The sequence below is a fragment of the Leptodactylus fuscus genome, chromosome 6, assembly GCF_031893055.1.
Source record: "Leptodactylus fuscus isolate aLepFus1 chromosome 6, aLepFus1.hap2, whole genome shotgun sequence".
Taxonomy (NCBI): domain Eukaryota; kingdom Metazoa; phylum Chordata; class Amphibia; order Anura; family Leptodactylidae; genus Leptodactylus; species Leptodactylus fuscus.
In genome coordinates this window covers 145040604-145059080 of record NC_134270.1, presented here as the reverse complement: position 1 = coordinate 145059080, position 18477 = coordinate 145040604, and the positions used below count along the sequence as shown (strand labels likewise).

General features: G+C 43.6%; 2 protein-coding genes across 3 annotated transcripts in view; both read right to left on the bottom strand.

Moving 5' to 3' along the window:
- MYL9 (myosin light chain 9) overlaps positions 1-12579 on the bottom strand; it is a 59116-nt gene extending 46537 nt beyond the window's left edge. Inside the window, exon 1 of one of the 2 annotated variants that reach the window (XM_075277482.1) lies at positions 12485-12579. The gene's annotated coding sequence lies outside the window, so the exon portion shown is untranslated. Of the gene's footprint in view, positions 1-143; positions 261-12484 lie in introns of those variants that run through there. The other variant, XM_075277484.1, reaches the window with a different exon arrangement.
- The window catches only part of EMILIN3 (elastin microfibril interfacer 3), a 200900-nt gene that overhangs the window by 134251 nt on the left and 48172 nt on the right, over positions 1-18477 (bottom strand). The window lies entirely within an intron of this gene.

The following is an 18477-nucleotide window of genomic DNA, read 5'->3' as shown; positions in this document are numbered from 1 at the left end:
CACAACCCAACAACTTTCGCATTTCCCTACATATACCCCACAAATATCACAACTCTAGTCCTCGCCTCTGCTACGACTGTATAATACGGCAATAAATCTATGTACTATATGGATATTTTAAGTATTGGAGTGTCGATACTTACTGGTGTCTGTCTCTGCGTCTCTCACTTCCAGTATGAGCAATGCAGTGGGTGTGACGTGGTTGAGATCACGAGGGACAGGTAAAGGGAGGGACACAGGAAGATGCAGAGCAAAGTATAGGCAGAACATACATAAGGTAAGACTATCCACTTATTGGGGCTAGGGTGTGACCGAGGGGATTATACGTGCCATTATTAGGCACTTTTTCAATTCTGTGCGCTTTCTAAGTTCCTGTTTCTATCGTTCCTGGTTTTCGTTACATATTACTGAATACATACGCTATATGCTATTGTATCGATGCATCTGTATGGAAATATCATGCAAACCAGTGGATACGATGTGAGGATAGTGGCAAAGCAAAGATGCCAGCAAACTTTCCTGAGCATCTGGGACAGTGTTGGTTTTATGGATACAGTGCTGTTGTCATGTATTCTGGTCCTTGTAGTTCCACAAGTTTTCAAGAAGAGAGCTGGGAGTGCGATCAGCTGGAAATCTGGTCTCAAGAGACAGTATACCATAGAGACTGTCAGGTCGTGGCATATGGTGTAATCTTAGGGCTCGTGTACTGTACACTGGTACACAGCCTGTGCTGCTCCTTAAGTAGGCGCCATACTGGATTGTTTGGACTCCATATATACAGAGAGATTCTTCCCTAGAAGTATTCTGTGCAATCTGATTACATTGTAGCAAGTGATGATTTATTTTTTGTCCTAGATTCGTACTATGGTACAGTACAAAGTACAGCTATCTGCAAATTCTGTGCCGGCCACAGGTCTAATGAGCTAGCGGGATCATAGGGGTATTATATGTTTATACAAAAAGCATAAACTTAAGGTTATATTCAGAAAGTGCTGCTAAAACTGCATCTCACAACTTTTGGTTTTACAGGTGAAATGTTAAATATATGTGTTTCAGTTGTAAAAATTTGGGAAAAATATGCGCATGTTTTTTCAGTGCAGTTTGATGCAGTTTTAATCGCCACCTCACCATCTAAGTGCACCTTAAGGCTAAGGCCCCACGGGCCGTATCCGCAGCACTAAAGCGCTGCGTGAAAAAACACTGAGTGAACGCATTGCGGTTCTTTCTGCAGCACTTTTAAGAGAAAGTTCACAGAGTTTTCCTCTGCGGACTTTCTCTTAACATTATATCTGCGGGAATTGACATACTGCAATTTGCAAAGCCGCAACGGCTTTGCAAATCACAGCGTGTCCGCGCTGCGATCTTTTTCGCAAGGTGGGGATGGGATTCGTATGAATCTCTTACCCACTTTGCCTGCACTGTACAATGCCGCGATTTATCCTGCAGAGTCTCCGCTGCAGGCAAATCGCGGCGTTTGCGTCCCATGGAGTGCCGGCCTAAGGCTAACGTGTAATGAAATGCTGCGGAAAAAACCGCAGTGGAAACACCTCACGTTTTTTATTTTCTTCCCTTATTAAACCTATGGGGAAATATGTGGATGGAATTAGTTAGAATCTCATTCACTTTCCAGGCACTGTAAAAAAATCAGCGTTTATTTCTATGGCATTTCCACAGTGACAAAAATGCTGCATTTTTGCAACTTGGACTTTAGCCTGAAGAGGACCATTCATGTCCTCCCAGGTAGGTGATGTTATCTGTCATGGCAAAGGTGACGGTGCCACGCGTTTCAGCTAATGATATCACTGCACTGTCAGCCTCAGTGTCATTGCAGAGTGGAGCAAACATGCTGCCCAGCAGTGACCCTTAGCTTTAAGGTCGACCCCTCTGATGCTGCAGTGATATCTGTACCCGAACCTAACGGCACCAAAGTCTCTGGCACCGAGGGAAGATAACAGCAAAGTTGAAAGTACACCAAATTGAGCACACAGTCAGCTTTACTATGGCGTATAACACCTAAGCAGATATGAAAGGTCCTCTTTAAAGGGATTTCTATGCTTCTACATACATGAATGGGATCTATCACTAGTGCCTATTGAGCTATAAGCACAGTCAGATAGTTTCCAATCGGTGCCTCTGTTCCTGAGATATTTGCATTTTACTTGAATTGGTGCAATGAGGGGTCACCATTGCTCTTATCACACCAAAGCTACCGACCTGCTGTGACCAGGGAGTGTATATGCCAGTCATAACAAGGATGGCGGGATGGAGGAACTAGGTGCTGGAAAACATAGCTCTGTGGTGCAAGGAGAATAACAGCTTATTATTAGTATACCAGGAAAAATGCTAATAATTTACCAATGGCGGTACCAATCGGGAAACAGAAAAAAAGCATTTTTTCACGTGAACCATGCTGATCTGACTGTACTTAGAGTTCAATAGACTGTTCTGGTCAGGGCTGTGGAGTCAGTAGGTCAAACTCCTGACCCCCTGCTCCAACTCCAATTAACATGTCAGAAATGGAAGAGGAATTTGAGGTCTATTTACGCCGCACTTTACTCTTCCATTTCTACCCCTCTGGCTTTCCACCATGGTCTTCTCTTGCTGTATCATTTTTGTTTCATTTTCTATACTTTGGATGTCTCCAGGTCTGTAAAAAAACAGATAACACCCAAATGTCATGATGTGATGCGATGTGGACATCTTATAAAAATCATTGAATGGATACGTATGGCAGCTGCAAACAATATGGCCACCACACATCCGTGATATGCAGATGTGTGAATAAGGCCTAACTATGAAAAGATTGTGGGTAAGAAGTGAACGATCTATACTCCTCTGTATGGCTCCTTCATGGGGCTGTGATATATATGACTACAGTATAAAACATTCACCCATACACATGGCGATAACAGAGGATAGGCAGAGATCATTCATATCATTCATCATACAGTATGCATTCATGTTAGTGATAGTAGGCCCGAGGCCTAATGGTGCAGGTGGATAGGAAGTCACTCTCAAGCTTGGCCATGAAGAGATTAGCGTACTGTGGCGCCATTTTGCTCCCCATTGCGGTGCCGGTCCGTTTTAAATAGATGCAGTCACCAAAGGAGAAGTAATTGTGAGTGAGGATGAATTTTGTCAGTTTCACCACCGATTCAGCGTTCATACCTCGCTTTTCCATGAAAAACTGGCAGGCATTTATACCGTCCTGGTGTGGGATGTTGGAGTACAGGGATTCTACATCCATGGTGGCCAGAATGGTTCCATCTGGAAGGGGACCTATAGTGGATAGTTTGTTTAATAGGTCTGTAGTATCCTGTAGGTAGCTGGCTGTATCCTTCAATAACCACTGGCTAACACGATACCAAAACAAACATTTTCCTTTTACCTTCATGTTAGTGGTATACATCAGGAAATACTCTGGATCCTACAGCTTGGATAGAAAGCTCTGACCTGGTCTAGTGAGCCAGTGAAGGGGTTAAAGTGTGTTTCCTGCTATAGAATAAAGAGGCCAGTGCAGGAAAATGTCATGGCGTATAAAAGAAGCCATGCTTGCCAGTTTCCTCCCACTTCCAGTACTTTGCTCATGTCTGACAGCGATGATGTCATCTTCTTGGCTGCCACAGTGATGCGTCCATATACACTATGTCACCATGTAGCCACGTGGACACATCGACGTAGCTTTTATTTCTCTACAATGTATCAATGAGATTAAATGAAATCATGTAAATCGCAACGTTCCTGCAATGTGGGGCCTCTGCCTTAAGGTTAGAATTTGATATTATCTAGAGAAGTGAAAGGGTTAATGTCAAAACCTCTAGTGGTCTAGAGTAGTGAAGGGGTTAATCTCAGGATTCCTGGTGGTCTAGGTGTTATGACCCGGTCTCAGCAGTTTCGGCCTGTTAGGTTCAGGCACAGAGTGTCCGGATGGCATTCAGCGCGTGAATCACCTGATGCACGGCAGGGGAATGTTCACACCAGACATGCGGTTTCTGCTTTGGCACTCGGGCGTGGCTCACGTGGTGAGTGGCCTGGTGTGTCTTGGCCTCTGAAGGGGTTAAGTTCCCTGCAGTGCTGAATACTTGACAGGCCATGGGTGAGGCCTTCTCCTTACTATATAAGGTTGTTGCACATGCTATCTGATGCCGGTCTTAAACGTCTGTTCCTGTTCTCAGTGAATTTCTGTTGTCTGAAGTTGCTACCATCTGCATCCTGGCCCATCCAGTTTCTTGCTCCTGTTCACACAGGACTGGTTCGCTAAGTATTGCGCTTGTATCCAGACATAGTGTTCCGGGCGCAGCGAGCCCTAGGTATTTTTCTGTTTGGAAGTTTGGAATTTTGGTAGGGGTTTTTTGTGTGTGATCCTAAGTTCTGTTTTTCCTATCCCTTGCTTAGTTCAGTTATTCTGTGTTTCACGTTTATTCTCTTCCTATGCTTTTGTGTTCTCATGTTCACCGTTAGTCCGCGTCTGGACATCCGTGGGGGGCTTTTTCTGTATCTGCCTCTCCTTCGTAAACGTGAAGCTAGACAGGGGCTCTATTTCCCTTTGCAGGTTAGCCACTTCTCCGGCTGTGCTCGTGCCCCTTCAGGCAAGTTAGTCGGGCCCACGGCTACTTCTAGTTGTGCGAGGCAGGGTGTAGGAGGATCCACACTAGAAGTCCAAACTGCTCATACTTATTATTGTTTGTTTTTATATATGTTTTTCCTGTACCGTACTGAGAAGTTATCAGTCCGGGGCCAGTCCGTGGTCAGGGATCCCCAGACCATAACACTAGGTCAGTAAAGGGGCTATTTTGGGACAAATGAACCCATTTGGATGGAACTAAATGCAACCTGAATTTTTCAACGTTTGGGACTTGACTAAAAGCTGAAACTTTTGGGGGTTTGTCACCCACAAAACGTTATTATTCTCTGAGATCTCTTTAGAGAAGTCCCAATAAGTGGAGGCTCTGGGGAATGGCAGATGACATGAGGATGTTCAGGAGAGGAGAGGTAACATGAATATAAGGGCCTGTTCACATGGCGCAATCTAATGCTGATTTTGAGGCACTTCCTGGAGAACCCTTGAAAGCATACCTCCCAACCTTCAAAGGACATAATGAGGGACAATATACAAGTGCATATCAATAACTTTAGATTATCATCAAAAAGTTTTTTGGTTCCTTTTTAGTAATTCAATTGAAGAAGTGACCCCATATATTATATTGAGTCATTACAAACAAAGTGAACTTTCTGGTTTTTGTGTTGCTACTGGTTCAGTAGCAACACAATAATGGGGAAGACTGCTGACGTGACAGATGCCCAGTAGGCAGTCATTGCCACACTCCACTGCTAAAGAAGCTGACTGTTCACAGAGTGCTGTATAGAAGCATATTAATGGAAGGTGGAGTGGAAGGAAAAAGTGTGGTAAAAAAAGGTGCACAAGAATAACCACAGCCTTCATAGGATTGATAAGAAAAGGCCATTCGAAAATTTGGGGAAGATTCACAAGGCATGGACTACTGCCGGAGTCAGTGCTTCAAGTGCGCCCACACACAGATGTATCCAGGACATGGGCTACAAGTGTAGCATTCCATGTGTCAAGCCACCAGTACACAACGCCAGAAGCGTCTTACTTGGGCCAAGGAGAGAAAGATCTAGACTGGTGCTCAGTGGTCAAAGGTGTTGTTATCAGATGAAAGTAAATTTTGCATTTGGAAATCAAGGTCCCAGATTCTGGAGGAAGATGGAGAGGCCTCTGTACACAATCCAAGCTGCTTGAGTTTAATGTGAAGCTTCCATAATCACTGATGGTTTGGGGAGCCATGTCATCTGCTGGTGTAGGTTCACTGTGTTTTATCAAGTCCAAAGTCAGCGCAGCCGTCTACCAGGAAATTCTAGAGTACTTCAGGCTTCCCTCTGCCCACAAGCTTTTTGGAGATGGAATTTTTATTTTCCAACAGGACTTGGCACCTGTCCACACTGCCAAAATCACCAAGACCTGGTTTAATAACCACAATATCACTGTTCTTGGCTCACCTGACCTTTACCCCATAGGGAATCTATGGGGTACAGTCAAGAAGAAGATGAGACCCCAGACCCAACAATGCAGACGAGCTGAAGGCTACTATCATACAACCTGGACTTCCATAACACCTCTGCAGTGCTGATCCCTCCATGTCACATTGCCGCATTGTTGCCAAAGGAGCCCCCACCAAGTACTGAGGGCATTTACTTTTCTGTGTTAAATAATTTTTTACAGTTGGTCTTATATAATATTCTAATTATCTGCGATAATGACTTTTGGGTTTTCCTTGGCTGTAAGCCATAATCATCAACATTAACAGAAAGAAACACTTGGAAAAGTTCCTCCTGTCTGTAATGAGTCAATATAATATATGGGGGGGGGGGGGGGGTCACTTTTTCAACTGAATTACTAAAAAATATAACTTTTTGATGATATTCTAATTCATTGAGGTGCAATTATAGGAGAACATCAGAGTTTTCTATTGGTTTACACCACTACATGTAGCCTTGTTAGACAAAATTCGACAGAATTTTACACTACAAATTGTTTGAAATACTGTACTTTACTGTGAGGCAATGCCAATGAAGGGCACAGTATGCTGGGTACATGACTGGCATCAGGTATTCTTATTATTACGATACCTCACATGGCTCGTGTCACGTTTCAGCGGCTGCAGGTAATACTTGTCTGTGTTACAGTCATGCACATAGACTGCACACTATGCTTAGAAGGTGAAGTCACTTATGGTAAGTGACAATGACAAGTGACAGGGGCACATGCTGTTGACCTGAGCACTCCAGGGTTGTTGGCACTATACAGCCGCCCTGACAAGTGATATCTAATAGATTTTGTGCCAGGAAGACATTTCTGTGCCAATCTGTAAGGCTGAAAACAGCGTGGCAAGCTAGGAACAATAAATATTAGTGCCCGACTCCACATTTTAGGGATTACTCTGGAAAATTATCTCTGTGCTCAATCCCTTCTGTAAGGGATTAGATTTTTGCATTACTTCTGTTTTGTGACATCATGTGTTATTATACCTCCATTATATATTTTATTTCACTATATTATTATGTGATTTTTTTAATATGTATTATTCCTGTGCTATGATATGATGGTGTGTAATGTCCTTGTGCAGTGATACCGCTGTGTGCTTTATTCTATTATGGTAACATCACTGTGTAACTATTGTAACCATATACTGTGACATCACTGATATAGTACAGAGTGCTTTCTGTGATGTCACATTACACAGCTAGTGTACCAAGTGATGTCACAGTACAGGGTTAATGCATACTGTGATGTCATAGAACAGGGATAGTATACCCAGTAATGTTATAGTATAATATTGTGTCTGTACTGTGACATCATTGGATACATTAATGCTGTACTGTGACATCACTGTATGCATTATCTCTGTGCTGTGACATAACAGAATATACAATCTATGTACTGTGGCATCACTCTGTGCATTATTCTTGTACTGTGACATCACTGTGTTTATTATTTCTATACAGTGACATCATTGTCTGCATTATTCCTATATTGTAACATCACTGTGTGCATCACAGTGTTTCTTATCCCTGTACGGTGACATAATTGTCTGCATAATTCCTATACTGTGACATCTCCATGTACAAATTACTAGCCATGACCTGCAGACAGCACCGAGACGTTCATCATTGTTGACACGGCCTTGCATTAAAGGGGCTCTATCATTGGAAAAAGTCATTTTTAGCTAAGTACATACTTGCTTAGCCTTTAGAAAGGCTATTCCACACCTACCTTTAGTATGTAATTCGCCTCAGTAGTCTTTGAATAAGTCTGTTTTTATTCATATGCTAATTAGCCTCCTCTGTGCACCGGAAGTGTCTGTGTCTGCTATTCTCTTTGTATGAGAGCAGAGAGATGAGTCATGAACACAGCAGCCTCTGCTGTATATACATGTAGAGAATAGCAGAGGGTGCACGGTGAGACTTCCGTTGCACAGAGAAAGCTAATTAGCATATGAATAAAAAAACTACTGAGGCAATTTACATACAAAAGTATGTGTGGAATAGACTTTCTAAAGGCTATGCAAGGATGTGCTTAGCTAAAAATGACTTTTCCCAATGATAGAGCCCCGTTAAAGGAATGGTTATAGTATAACATATTTTTATCACACATAGAAGAACTAGGTAACCCTTATTATTAACAATTCCTTTTAGAATATATTCACATGTGACAGTTTTGGTGTCGACATTTCTGCCACTTCACATCCACTCAACACATGAGTAGTGTTGTAACTGCAGTCAGCACATGGATATCTGCAATCCTTCGAGGATCTCCACTTAGTGAAATTGAAGGGGAGTTCCTTCTGCTCTCCTCTATCATATTAAAGGGATATCTGTAAAGTAACTTTCCTGCTGTGTGTGGGCAAAACAGGTTCAAAGAGTCCTAGAGGTTTTATCATTGTGAGCTTCTGCATGTCAGATATCTGCGAGAGGCGCAGGCATGGTGGACACTGGACAGAAGGAATGTCTGGAATCTGAGGGGGAGAGGTCAGGGAGAGGAAAGCTGGGTGTCTCACTGGGACATGCACAATACAGTACACTATAGTCCTATACACATAATACAAGGCTATATACTATAAACTATTTTCTTATTTACTTGCAAGTAGTCAAGTATTGTCTTGTAGTCAATTGCAGAGGTAATTTTTCCACCTAGCAAAAGTCTTAGACGTACATTGTTTCTGCCCCTAAACCATGCCACTTTGTGCTTTGTTTCCTTCTGTGTCCTCCATTAGCATATTTGGCAGGCTGTTGCTGGGAAGTGTCACATGGTCCATCTTTCGGTTTTCTACCTACAGCTTTGCATGCACTCGATTTATCAGTCCCCTGCTCCATATAACTACTAGTTGGTCCATTCACCTACTGACAGCTCAGTATATAGTCCCAAATAAGTTCCCCAGACTCCTTTCTCCACTGGCTACCATATATGTAGTCCCAGTAGGGTACCGATCAGGCTGAATTCACATCTGAGACTCCACCGCAGAAAGCGCCACAAATCGGCAGAGAGAAAAGTCCTACACAGAGAACTTTTCTTTCTGCTTCTTTCAGTATGGACACCCAGCAGATATTATACTCAATGTGGTTTGCCGGTGTCTGTGTGTAACCGTTTTTTAGTAGTCCAGCTCTCCATTGTTCAGTTTCCCTAGTGGAACCCAACAACAGAGAGTCTGGCACAGATGTAAACCTAGCGTCAGTCTGCTTCTCCTTCTGGCAGCCATCAATATAGTCATTGATAAGTCCACCAGCACTCATCTCAGTGCATGGACATGAACATAGCTATACACTCTGAACACCAGGTGGCATCGTGCTTAGTAAATACAATAACTCTTAATTGGATGAATAATAACTTTATGTACATAGCGTCAACATATTCTGCATCACTTTACAAATCAGAGGAAACATGAACAGACAGTATTAAGATGTGACAAAATAATTAACATTTAACACAAAAGGAGTGAGGACCCTGCTCGCAAGAGCTTACAACCTATGAAGAAGTAGGGGCTTGTCTATCCAACTTTAAATACATATAACTGAAGCTGTGTGAGCCGTCACCAGCTGGTATCTATGAATATACAGATACTAAGTGCATGGAGTGCAGGGTAACTTCTAGATGGAGTGGACAGGATTTGATAAATAGATTAAGAAGGAAAGCTTAGGATATGAAATGTTAGCTTAGTGTGTGGAAATGTAGAACGATGTGATCTGGTTGTTCTGCCTAAAATGATAACTTTTAGGGCAGTTTTGAAGCTGCTGTAGTTGGGTATTAATCGGATTATCCGGGGTAAACCAGAGCCAGAGCACCACAGCAGCTTGAGAAAAGTCTTGGAGACAGGAGAGGGATGTTCAGATAACAGAGGATACAAGTCTAAGGTCATTAGGAAGGAAGGAGAGGACCGTTAGGGCGGTCAACAGTAATGAGGGAGGAGATGTAGGGAGGCACAGCAGTGTGGAGGGATTGGTGATAACTGTATATTGTTTTCTGTGATGGACTTGGCAACCAATACAGTGGCTGACACAAAGTAGATGCGTCTGTGTACTGGTGTGACAGGACAATGAGTCTGGCGGCCACGTTCAGGACATTTTGTAGAGGGGAGAGTTTAGTAAGAGGAAGTCCGATTAGAAGAGAATTGCAATAGTGAAGACGAGAGAGAATCAGATTATGTAATGCATGTATATGGCAAATACATAAAAAGTTGTACAATTTTCCAATTTACTTTCTGTATAAATTCCTCTTGGTTTCCTAGATCTCTGCTTGCTGTTATTCAATCTGCTTACTCCCAGTGGATAAAAATCAGTCCATGGTCATGTGATGGACACACAGGTGGACAGCTTATTCCCAGGCTGATTTCTGATTACTGTGCTGTGACTATACGAGCTGTGCACCTGTGTTTACATCATATGACCATGGAATGTATATCACATGACCATGGACTGTACATCACATGACCACGGACTGTATATCACATGACCATGGACTGTACATCACATGACCACGGACTGTATATCACATGACCATGGACTGTACATCACATGACCGTAGACTGTACATCACATGACCACAAACTGTATATCACATGACCTTGGACTGTATACCACATGACCACAGACTGTATGTCACATGACCATGGACTGTATATCACATGACCACGGACTGATTTTGATCCATTGAAATAAAGCAGAATGATTAACAGCAAGCAGAGATCTAGAAAACTGTGAGGAATTTATCCAGAAAGTATATTGGACAATTGTAGAGCTTATTCTACAAACTATAACATGTATCTCTCAGTATTGTTTTTTTGAAACTGACCAACCCTTTTTCTCATGGGTTGTGCAATGTAACAGTGGACCAACCCCTTTAAGTGCTATACAGGGAGGGACATTTGACATATATGTGACATGTAAGCATTTTGAGCCCCCTATGGAGCCCTGCATGTCATATGCCTCATAGTCGGGTGCCCTCTTACCATGTCATATTCATAATACTTATTATGTTGTAAAGAGCAATTGGGGCCCCCTGACCTAGTTCCAGGGACAAATAGAGATTACTACCTATGCACCCCCTATAGCTGCACCCAGTGGCGTAACTACCGCCATAGCAGCAGAGGCAGATGCCACAGGGCCTGGGTCATTAGGGGCCCGGTGACAGCCACTACCGCTGTTATCATTATGCTCGGGGGTCTTTTCGGACCCCCGAGTATAATGATCGGCGGCCCATGAGAGAGGTAAGAAACATAAAAAACACTGTTACTTACCTCTCCACGATCCAGGCAGGCTTCGGCCTAGTTGTCCGACCTGCTTCCCGGGTCATGTGATGTCTGACTTCATTGAAGATGGACTACTTTGGAGGCCGACAGCGTAGGAGATAGGTGAGTAACAGAGTTTTTTTTAATGTTTTTCTCCCCCTGGGTCTCCGATTATTATACTCTGGGGTCTGAAAAGACCTCAGAGTATAATAATTGTTTATGGGTGTCCACAGTTGGGCATAATACTGTGTGCAGGGGCCCCTATGGGGGATAATACTGTGTGCAGGGGCCACTATGAGGGATAATACTGTGTGCAGAGGACACTATGAGGGATAAAACTGTGTGGAGGGGCCACTATGGCGGATAATACTGAGTGGAGGGGCCACTATGGGGTATAATAATGTGTGTAGGGGCCACTATGGGGGATAAAACTGTGTGGAGGGGCCACTATGGGGGATAATACTGTGTGGAGGGACCACTATGGGGTATAATACTGTGTGCAGGGGCCACTAAGGGACATAATACTGTGTGCAAGGGCCACTATGTGGGATAATACTGTGTGCAGGGGCCACTATGGGGGATAATACTGTGTGCAGGGGCCACTATGGGGTACAATACTGTGTGCAGGGGCCACTATGGGGGATAAGACTGTGTGCAGGGGCCACTATGGGGTATAATACTATGTGCAGGGGCCACTATGGGGCATAATAGAGCGCGCAGGAATGCGTAGGAGGGGATCAGTCGAGGTCTTCGGTGGGGGGGGGGGCCATGTCAAAAGTTCGCCACGGGGCCCCGCCATTCCTAGTTACGCCACTGGCTGCACCCCTGTGTATTATCCAGTGCATGGAATGCAAGGGTAGGCTTTATTTTTCCCTTTACAGTATCCATACACACCACACAATACATGATAATAAAGGGGTGTTCCTATCTTCTGGCATGCCTACAGCTGCTTGCAAGGCTCTTATTGTAACTGATAGACCTCAATGGAGAAGGGCGCACATCCAGCCCTCCCTTGACTCTTGCCACAGACCTGGCACGAGTTATTGAATGGAGGTGACAAGGCCATCTCTGGGACCCCCACATATCAGGTATTTATGGCATATTTAGAATATACAGCTTTTAGTAACTTTTTGCTTTGTCATATAATGCTGTCAGTAGCTGTAAATAATGGACATGTCACCTACCTTATAGCTTTGTAGATGAAGATCTTCTGTATCCTTATCTTGCTTTCACAGGGCTTCTGATCTCAGAAATGCTTGCTCCGAAAATATCTTTTCACTTATATTACTACGACAGAGCTAATGAAATATTGTTGTGTAATATTGCCCTCTACTGATAAGTGGCCGCAATAACAGCGGAGGGCGAGGAATCCTAGAAATGGCTGATTCCTGAATAGAAGCATTGAGGATAGTTTGGGAGTGAGAAGGAGAACTACTAAATATAGGTAATAAACTGTGTCGGACTGGCTGACCAGAGAACCAAAGGATCCTCCAGTGGGCCCAGGCTCTAATACAATAATAGTCCAACAGAAGACACCCGAATCTGAAGGGTAGTATGTTCTGTTCCAAGGAATGTTGGAGGTTGGGCCCCCAGAATCTGGTGGGCCCAAGGAATTTCAGTCCGACACTGGAAATAAACATTTCTCAACAGTGCCCATGAGGTTGAGTCTTTTTATTGAAGGATTTTCACGAATTGTTTATAACCCAAACCAAGAAAAGTAGAGAGGAAAATATTACGTCTCCTTGTTTATCTAATGAAAAATGTAAGTAAGCGGCCATTTTCTTGTGGCCTGTGGGCACGCGCAGTCGGCTCTGCCCGAGGACTACAAGTTTCAAAGCCTGCGCCTGAAGAAGACACAGGAAGACGACGTTCCTGAAGAAGATGGAGACGGTGCTGCCGAGTTCTCTGGCAGGATTGGAGACGCCCCCAGTGCTGTTTGAGCGCTGGGGCCCACCCCAGTGCTGCAAAAGAACTCATTTGCATACCGGCGAAATCCGGGATTTCTACGGAACAGCACCACTGAGAAGACATCTAAAGGTAGGAGACGAATAACCTTTCTTAAGGCTATTCCGACGTGTTAGGGACAAAAAATTGCTTCTGAATGATAGGATCCCTTAAAGGCGAGGTCAACAGCTTGTAAGTCTTGGAAAACCCCTTTAATCATGGACGGAACTATGGGGGTTGTAGAAGTAGCAATTGCTACAGGGCCATGGAAAATAAACCATTATTCTAAATAGCACATAAGGGGCACCCCCTTACAGATTTGGAATTGGGGCCTAGGAGCTTCGCGCTACGCCTCTACCTTTAATACCTGGAGTCATATGGCAGTAAAGGTGATAGTGTCGCTGTGTCGGCATTCCTCGTAATTTAAGGCAGTGCAAAGGATAATGTTAATATACCTGGTGGTCTACGGTAATGAAGTGATTAAGATAAGTATCCCCGGTGGTCTAAGACAGTGAAGGGGTAAATGCCAGATTCACTGGGGATCTAGGACAGAGAAGGGGCTATTGTAAAATCCTTGGAGATCTTGGGCAGTACCCCTAGTGGTCTGGGGCAGTGAGAGGCTTAATTCAAATATCCTTGCACTGATCATAGAGATAAGTTCAGGGGAAGGATAAAGGACTCTGCAGCTGTACCTGTACGGCACACAGGCCCTCCTGACTTAGGGGCCTGGTCACAAGTGCAGCCATTGCGACTTCCTATAGCTATACCACTGTCCTATTGGCTATATTGTGGTCAGCGGGGAATCCCTTATAATGTCTGTCATTCTGCTCTGCATGCTCTGACTTTTTTATCTGTCATTTTTGAGTGGAACCTCCAATGCATACAGTATGTGAACATGGCCTTACAAGTGAACATTTCTGATAACTACTATTTATGCCATTGCTATTGATGAATTTCTAATAGATGATAAATCTAATGGCGGACTACTACGTCCTCACTAGCATCCCCAGCAGCTGCGCCTGCACGAACCTGATGTGCTAATGTGCATGTGTCTGATCATGTCTGTACCCCTCTAGTTAGGGAGGCAGCGCACGGCGCAGGTTATTATTGCGATATTTACATAATCGCACTTCTAATGAGCTTTTCCTTTATATACTCGGCTTGTTTCTTCCTGGGGTGATAGACAGCGGCTAAATAAGGAGAAGATAATAATTATTCACAATGCAATTTACTCAAACCTGGTACTTAAAGGACTGAAGAAAACAAATTTGTGTTGTGACTTTCCAGCTGAGTCACAGCTAAGGATGTCTGCATGTGGTATGTGCAGGCTGAGCGCAGGATAGAAGACGTAGATGTGTTTTTGGGATGATGATGATGCATTGAGCTTATTCACCACAAGAGGGCGTCCTCGATCATCGGTAAATCAGGCCATCTCACTAACACACCTTTCTCCCTTCCCATACATTGTGTGCAAGATGTATGTATTTTTATAGATATTGGAAAATGTAGCACTCAATATCTCTCACATTCTATGTGTGCGGCGGTAGGAGCCACCATTTTCCATTAGCCTTAGGTAGACAACATTCATCGGTCCTAACTTAGGATTTGCCAGAGTATTTACCTGTACAGTCTATTGTGCATGTTGCTTTGTGTATTGTACTGAATAGACCGATGGCTCAATGGGACAACTTTATCAAGACTGGCATATCATATGCCTGTCTTAATAAACAGCCTGACTGACACAGGGACCAAGAGATTTATGAAGGGACTGTGACCTCTTCATAAATCTGTCTGCCATTCCTGTGCCAGAATGGCATCTGCAAAAGAAAGCAACTGGCATAGATATTGATTGTAATTCCCAAAAATGGCGTTAGTTATAATAAATCTGTCGGATCAAGGCAAGGATGCCTCAGCGCTCCCCAATCTCTGCTTTGTGCTAACCATGCACCTCAATATCATTGCTCTGCACCAGTTTTCTTGCGTAGAAGAAATGCTGTATGTGTGTGATGTTTTCTGAAAAGTTGACGATGTGATAATTGTCCAACATGGGCGAAACCAAGTTGTGTCAATTGGCTGTGCAGTGTCTTGTTGGCGTCACTAGACATACAGTCTTCATGGGATATGGCCTGCACATAAAGGAGAGGTTGTCTCACAGCTTCCAGTTTCCATCTTAATGGTCCAGGAGAGGAGCTTAATGGTCCAGGCTCCTGTCCATGCTGTGCAACTCCAGAGCCTAGTCTATTGTTTGCAAGGGTTAGTGTGGCGAATCCTTGTGGGCCTGAGAAGCGGTGACCATGACTGTTGACCTCAAATCCCTGAGCAATCAATTTTAGGGTCAGCGCTGGGACCTCCCTTGTAAGGCCGGGAGTTAATATGCTTGGGTGACAGGGATATACCCATTCTTGGTTCCCTCTGCTTCTGGATAAATTTTGGCCCTAAAGGTGTGGTATGATACCCTTCATCTGAAATGGGTAAGAGCGTTCCAATTAGTCTTTATTTTATTACCACCCAACTATTGGGGTTAATTACACTGTAGGTGATTATTAAATGTTACATGTTACTTGTTATATAATTGTGGATCTTTGCTTACTTGTATGGAGAAAATGCTACAAAGTAAGAATAATACCTTTTAATAGTTTATTTTTGTCTATTAACAAATGGAGTGAGGAGGAATCCTGGCAGTGATGTAATGGCTCCCGCACAGTCAAAGATGGTTACATGACTTTTAGCCAAATCCTGATTTCCTTGATGGCTATTTCTTCTGACCCCCCATAGCCATGAATACTCATCAGGCATGCAGGTGTTTTCAATGTAGAAAGAGGAATCAACAACCGCCATCCATCTCCCTTGAGAACAAGAGTGGGCATGTGCAATCCTACAGGCTCTGCTCCGCTTTCTCTTGAATCTGCTATGGGGGAGTCAGACACCCCTGTACCAAGGACATAACTTTGGGGGGAGGGGGGTTCTCACCAGGGCCCAGGACCCTTAGGAGCCCATAAGGTGTTTCTTTACTGGTGCCCGATTATATAACACCACTTTCCTGGCCCTCACATGGTATAATACCCTCTTTACTGGGGCCTAAGTGGTATAAAGTCCCCTTTATCAGCACCACACAGTGTGACATTCTCTTTACTGGCCCCTCATACATAGTATAAAGCCCCCTTTACTGGCCTCCACAAGGTATAAAGCCCTTCTTTATTGACCCCACATGGTTTAAAGTCCTCCTTACTTACCCCCACCCATTATGTATAGTATTCTTTCTTTTTTTACTGGCCTTCAAACATTTATTTTTGGGGGCACAGTATACTGCCCCTTTATTGGCTCTGATCCAGTAAGTGCCTCCCATAGTAGACTTTAGATTACTTGAGCAGGTAAAGTCCTATATTTTCTTACCAATCGCCACTTCAGCCTGTGGTCACCTCCACTTCTCCATCAGCCTTCAGCCCTCCGGGGGGCCCTGCGCATCACATATCATGTTGCTGACGCTGAATATCCTCCAGACATCAAAAGGAAAATTCACCGCAATGCATAGAAACTTGTGGAGGTGGCCATGGGTAGGAGTGGGGACTGATAAGTAAAAAGCCTCTGTTACCTACTGGAGTAGCCCAACAGGTAATAGCCTATCAAAAAAAGAAACAAGGGTCCAACTAGGCCCCCAAAGTCATGGGCCCATAGAAGTCACCACTGCCAGTACTATACATTATAAGATAAGATAATCCTTTAATACTACCACAATAGGGAAATTTCAGTGATACAGTATCATGGATGGTACAGTCGTATATAACAAGAGAGGAAACACATACAAGCTCATGGCAGATAGAGAGATAATAGACATAGCAACTAAAAACGAAGACAAACTGCAGGATCATTTAGTTCTCTGTGCGAAGTGATATTGATAATACAGCCCGACTGCGGTTGGGAGACATAATGAAGGGGGTCACAGCATGTAGACATAACAGGCAGAATCAGCTTTTTTGCAGAGGTGGGGGACATATGCAGCTATCACGATAACATGTGATAGTTCCTTTGGTAGTTAGTGAGATCTCGTACTCACAACTGAAAGTTCGTTATCTCACATCAGCATGTCTACAGTAAAAGAAAGAAATACCAGTCAGCCGATCGTAGACTTCTTCCACGCATCAGCAATAGACTCCATATATACCAGTATATACTATACATAAGACCTATGATATAAGATACTATGATATATTATAGTTGGTTGGCTTGGCACTGGGATCCAGGAGCTTCATGTTATGCTTGCTCCCTGTACTTGCTTATTAGATGGCAGTCCAGTCCATAAAAATGCAGGTTTGGCCAATTTTCATCAAATATGTATGGCCACCTTCAGTTTCTTTTCCTGGCTGAGATACCTGTTGGCTGGGTGACATCTCTGGTATATGACCAGTGGTGGAGACCTGCTGACAGTAGTGTTCTTCCATAAGAGTACTGTAATACTTGCACTATGTGTCTGGTTGTGAATATTGTCATTCCTTATAAACACTTTTATAAGGCTTTATACTTTAGGTTTAGTATTGCCCTATAAAGTAATGCTGGCTCTTGTCATGCTGTGTGCGGTCGTCTTTTCACCCTTGTAGTATGGCACACGCTATGGTTTACGTCCAACGTTCCTGCCCTAAACCATATGCCCACCCAGTAGCAGCTATTAGCATCTTCACAACAGCTGCCATTACTTACAATAAAACACATGTATCTCATTGAGAACTTCTGGATGGAGAACAGAAATCCGAATAATCCCAAGTTGTATTCTCACACCCTGCTTGTTGTGAACATGTACGAAATGGTACAAGCGGCGACGATTTCACAACGAAAGAAATTCTTTGACGGTGTTTACAGAACAAGATGTCTTTTTGTGGGGAGCGCATCTTTTCATGGTGGTGCTTGTATCTAGTCCTGGATTTAAAGGGGATCTACTATGATTTAAAGGAGATGATTAAACTTCTAAAAGTAACTTCTTGTGCTCTGTACATACCAAGATCAGCCGATGATCTAATGTACATGGCAGAAGCCCAACATGAGGGTCTTGCGTGTTGGATTTTCATGTCTGGCCGCGTTTTTATTTCCCTCTCGCTTAATTGAAATAAACATACAGGGTCGGGTAAACTGAATGCACGTGTTTATGAAGGGGGGGACATGGCTGTCGGCCAAACGACATAGCTATCTAATTTGTATAGTCGGCTTCGGGGAGATTCAGAGACGTAGACTAAGTATATCT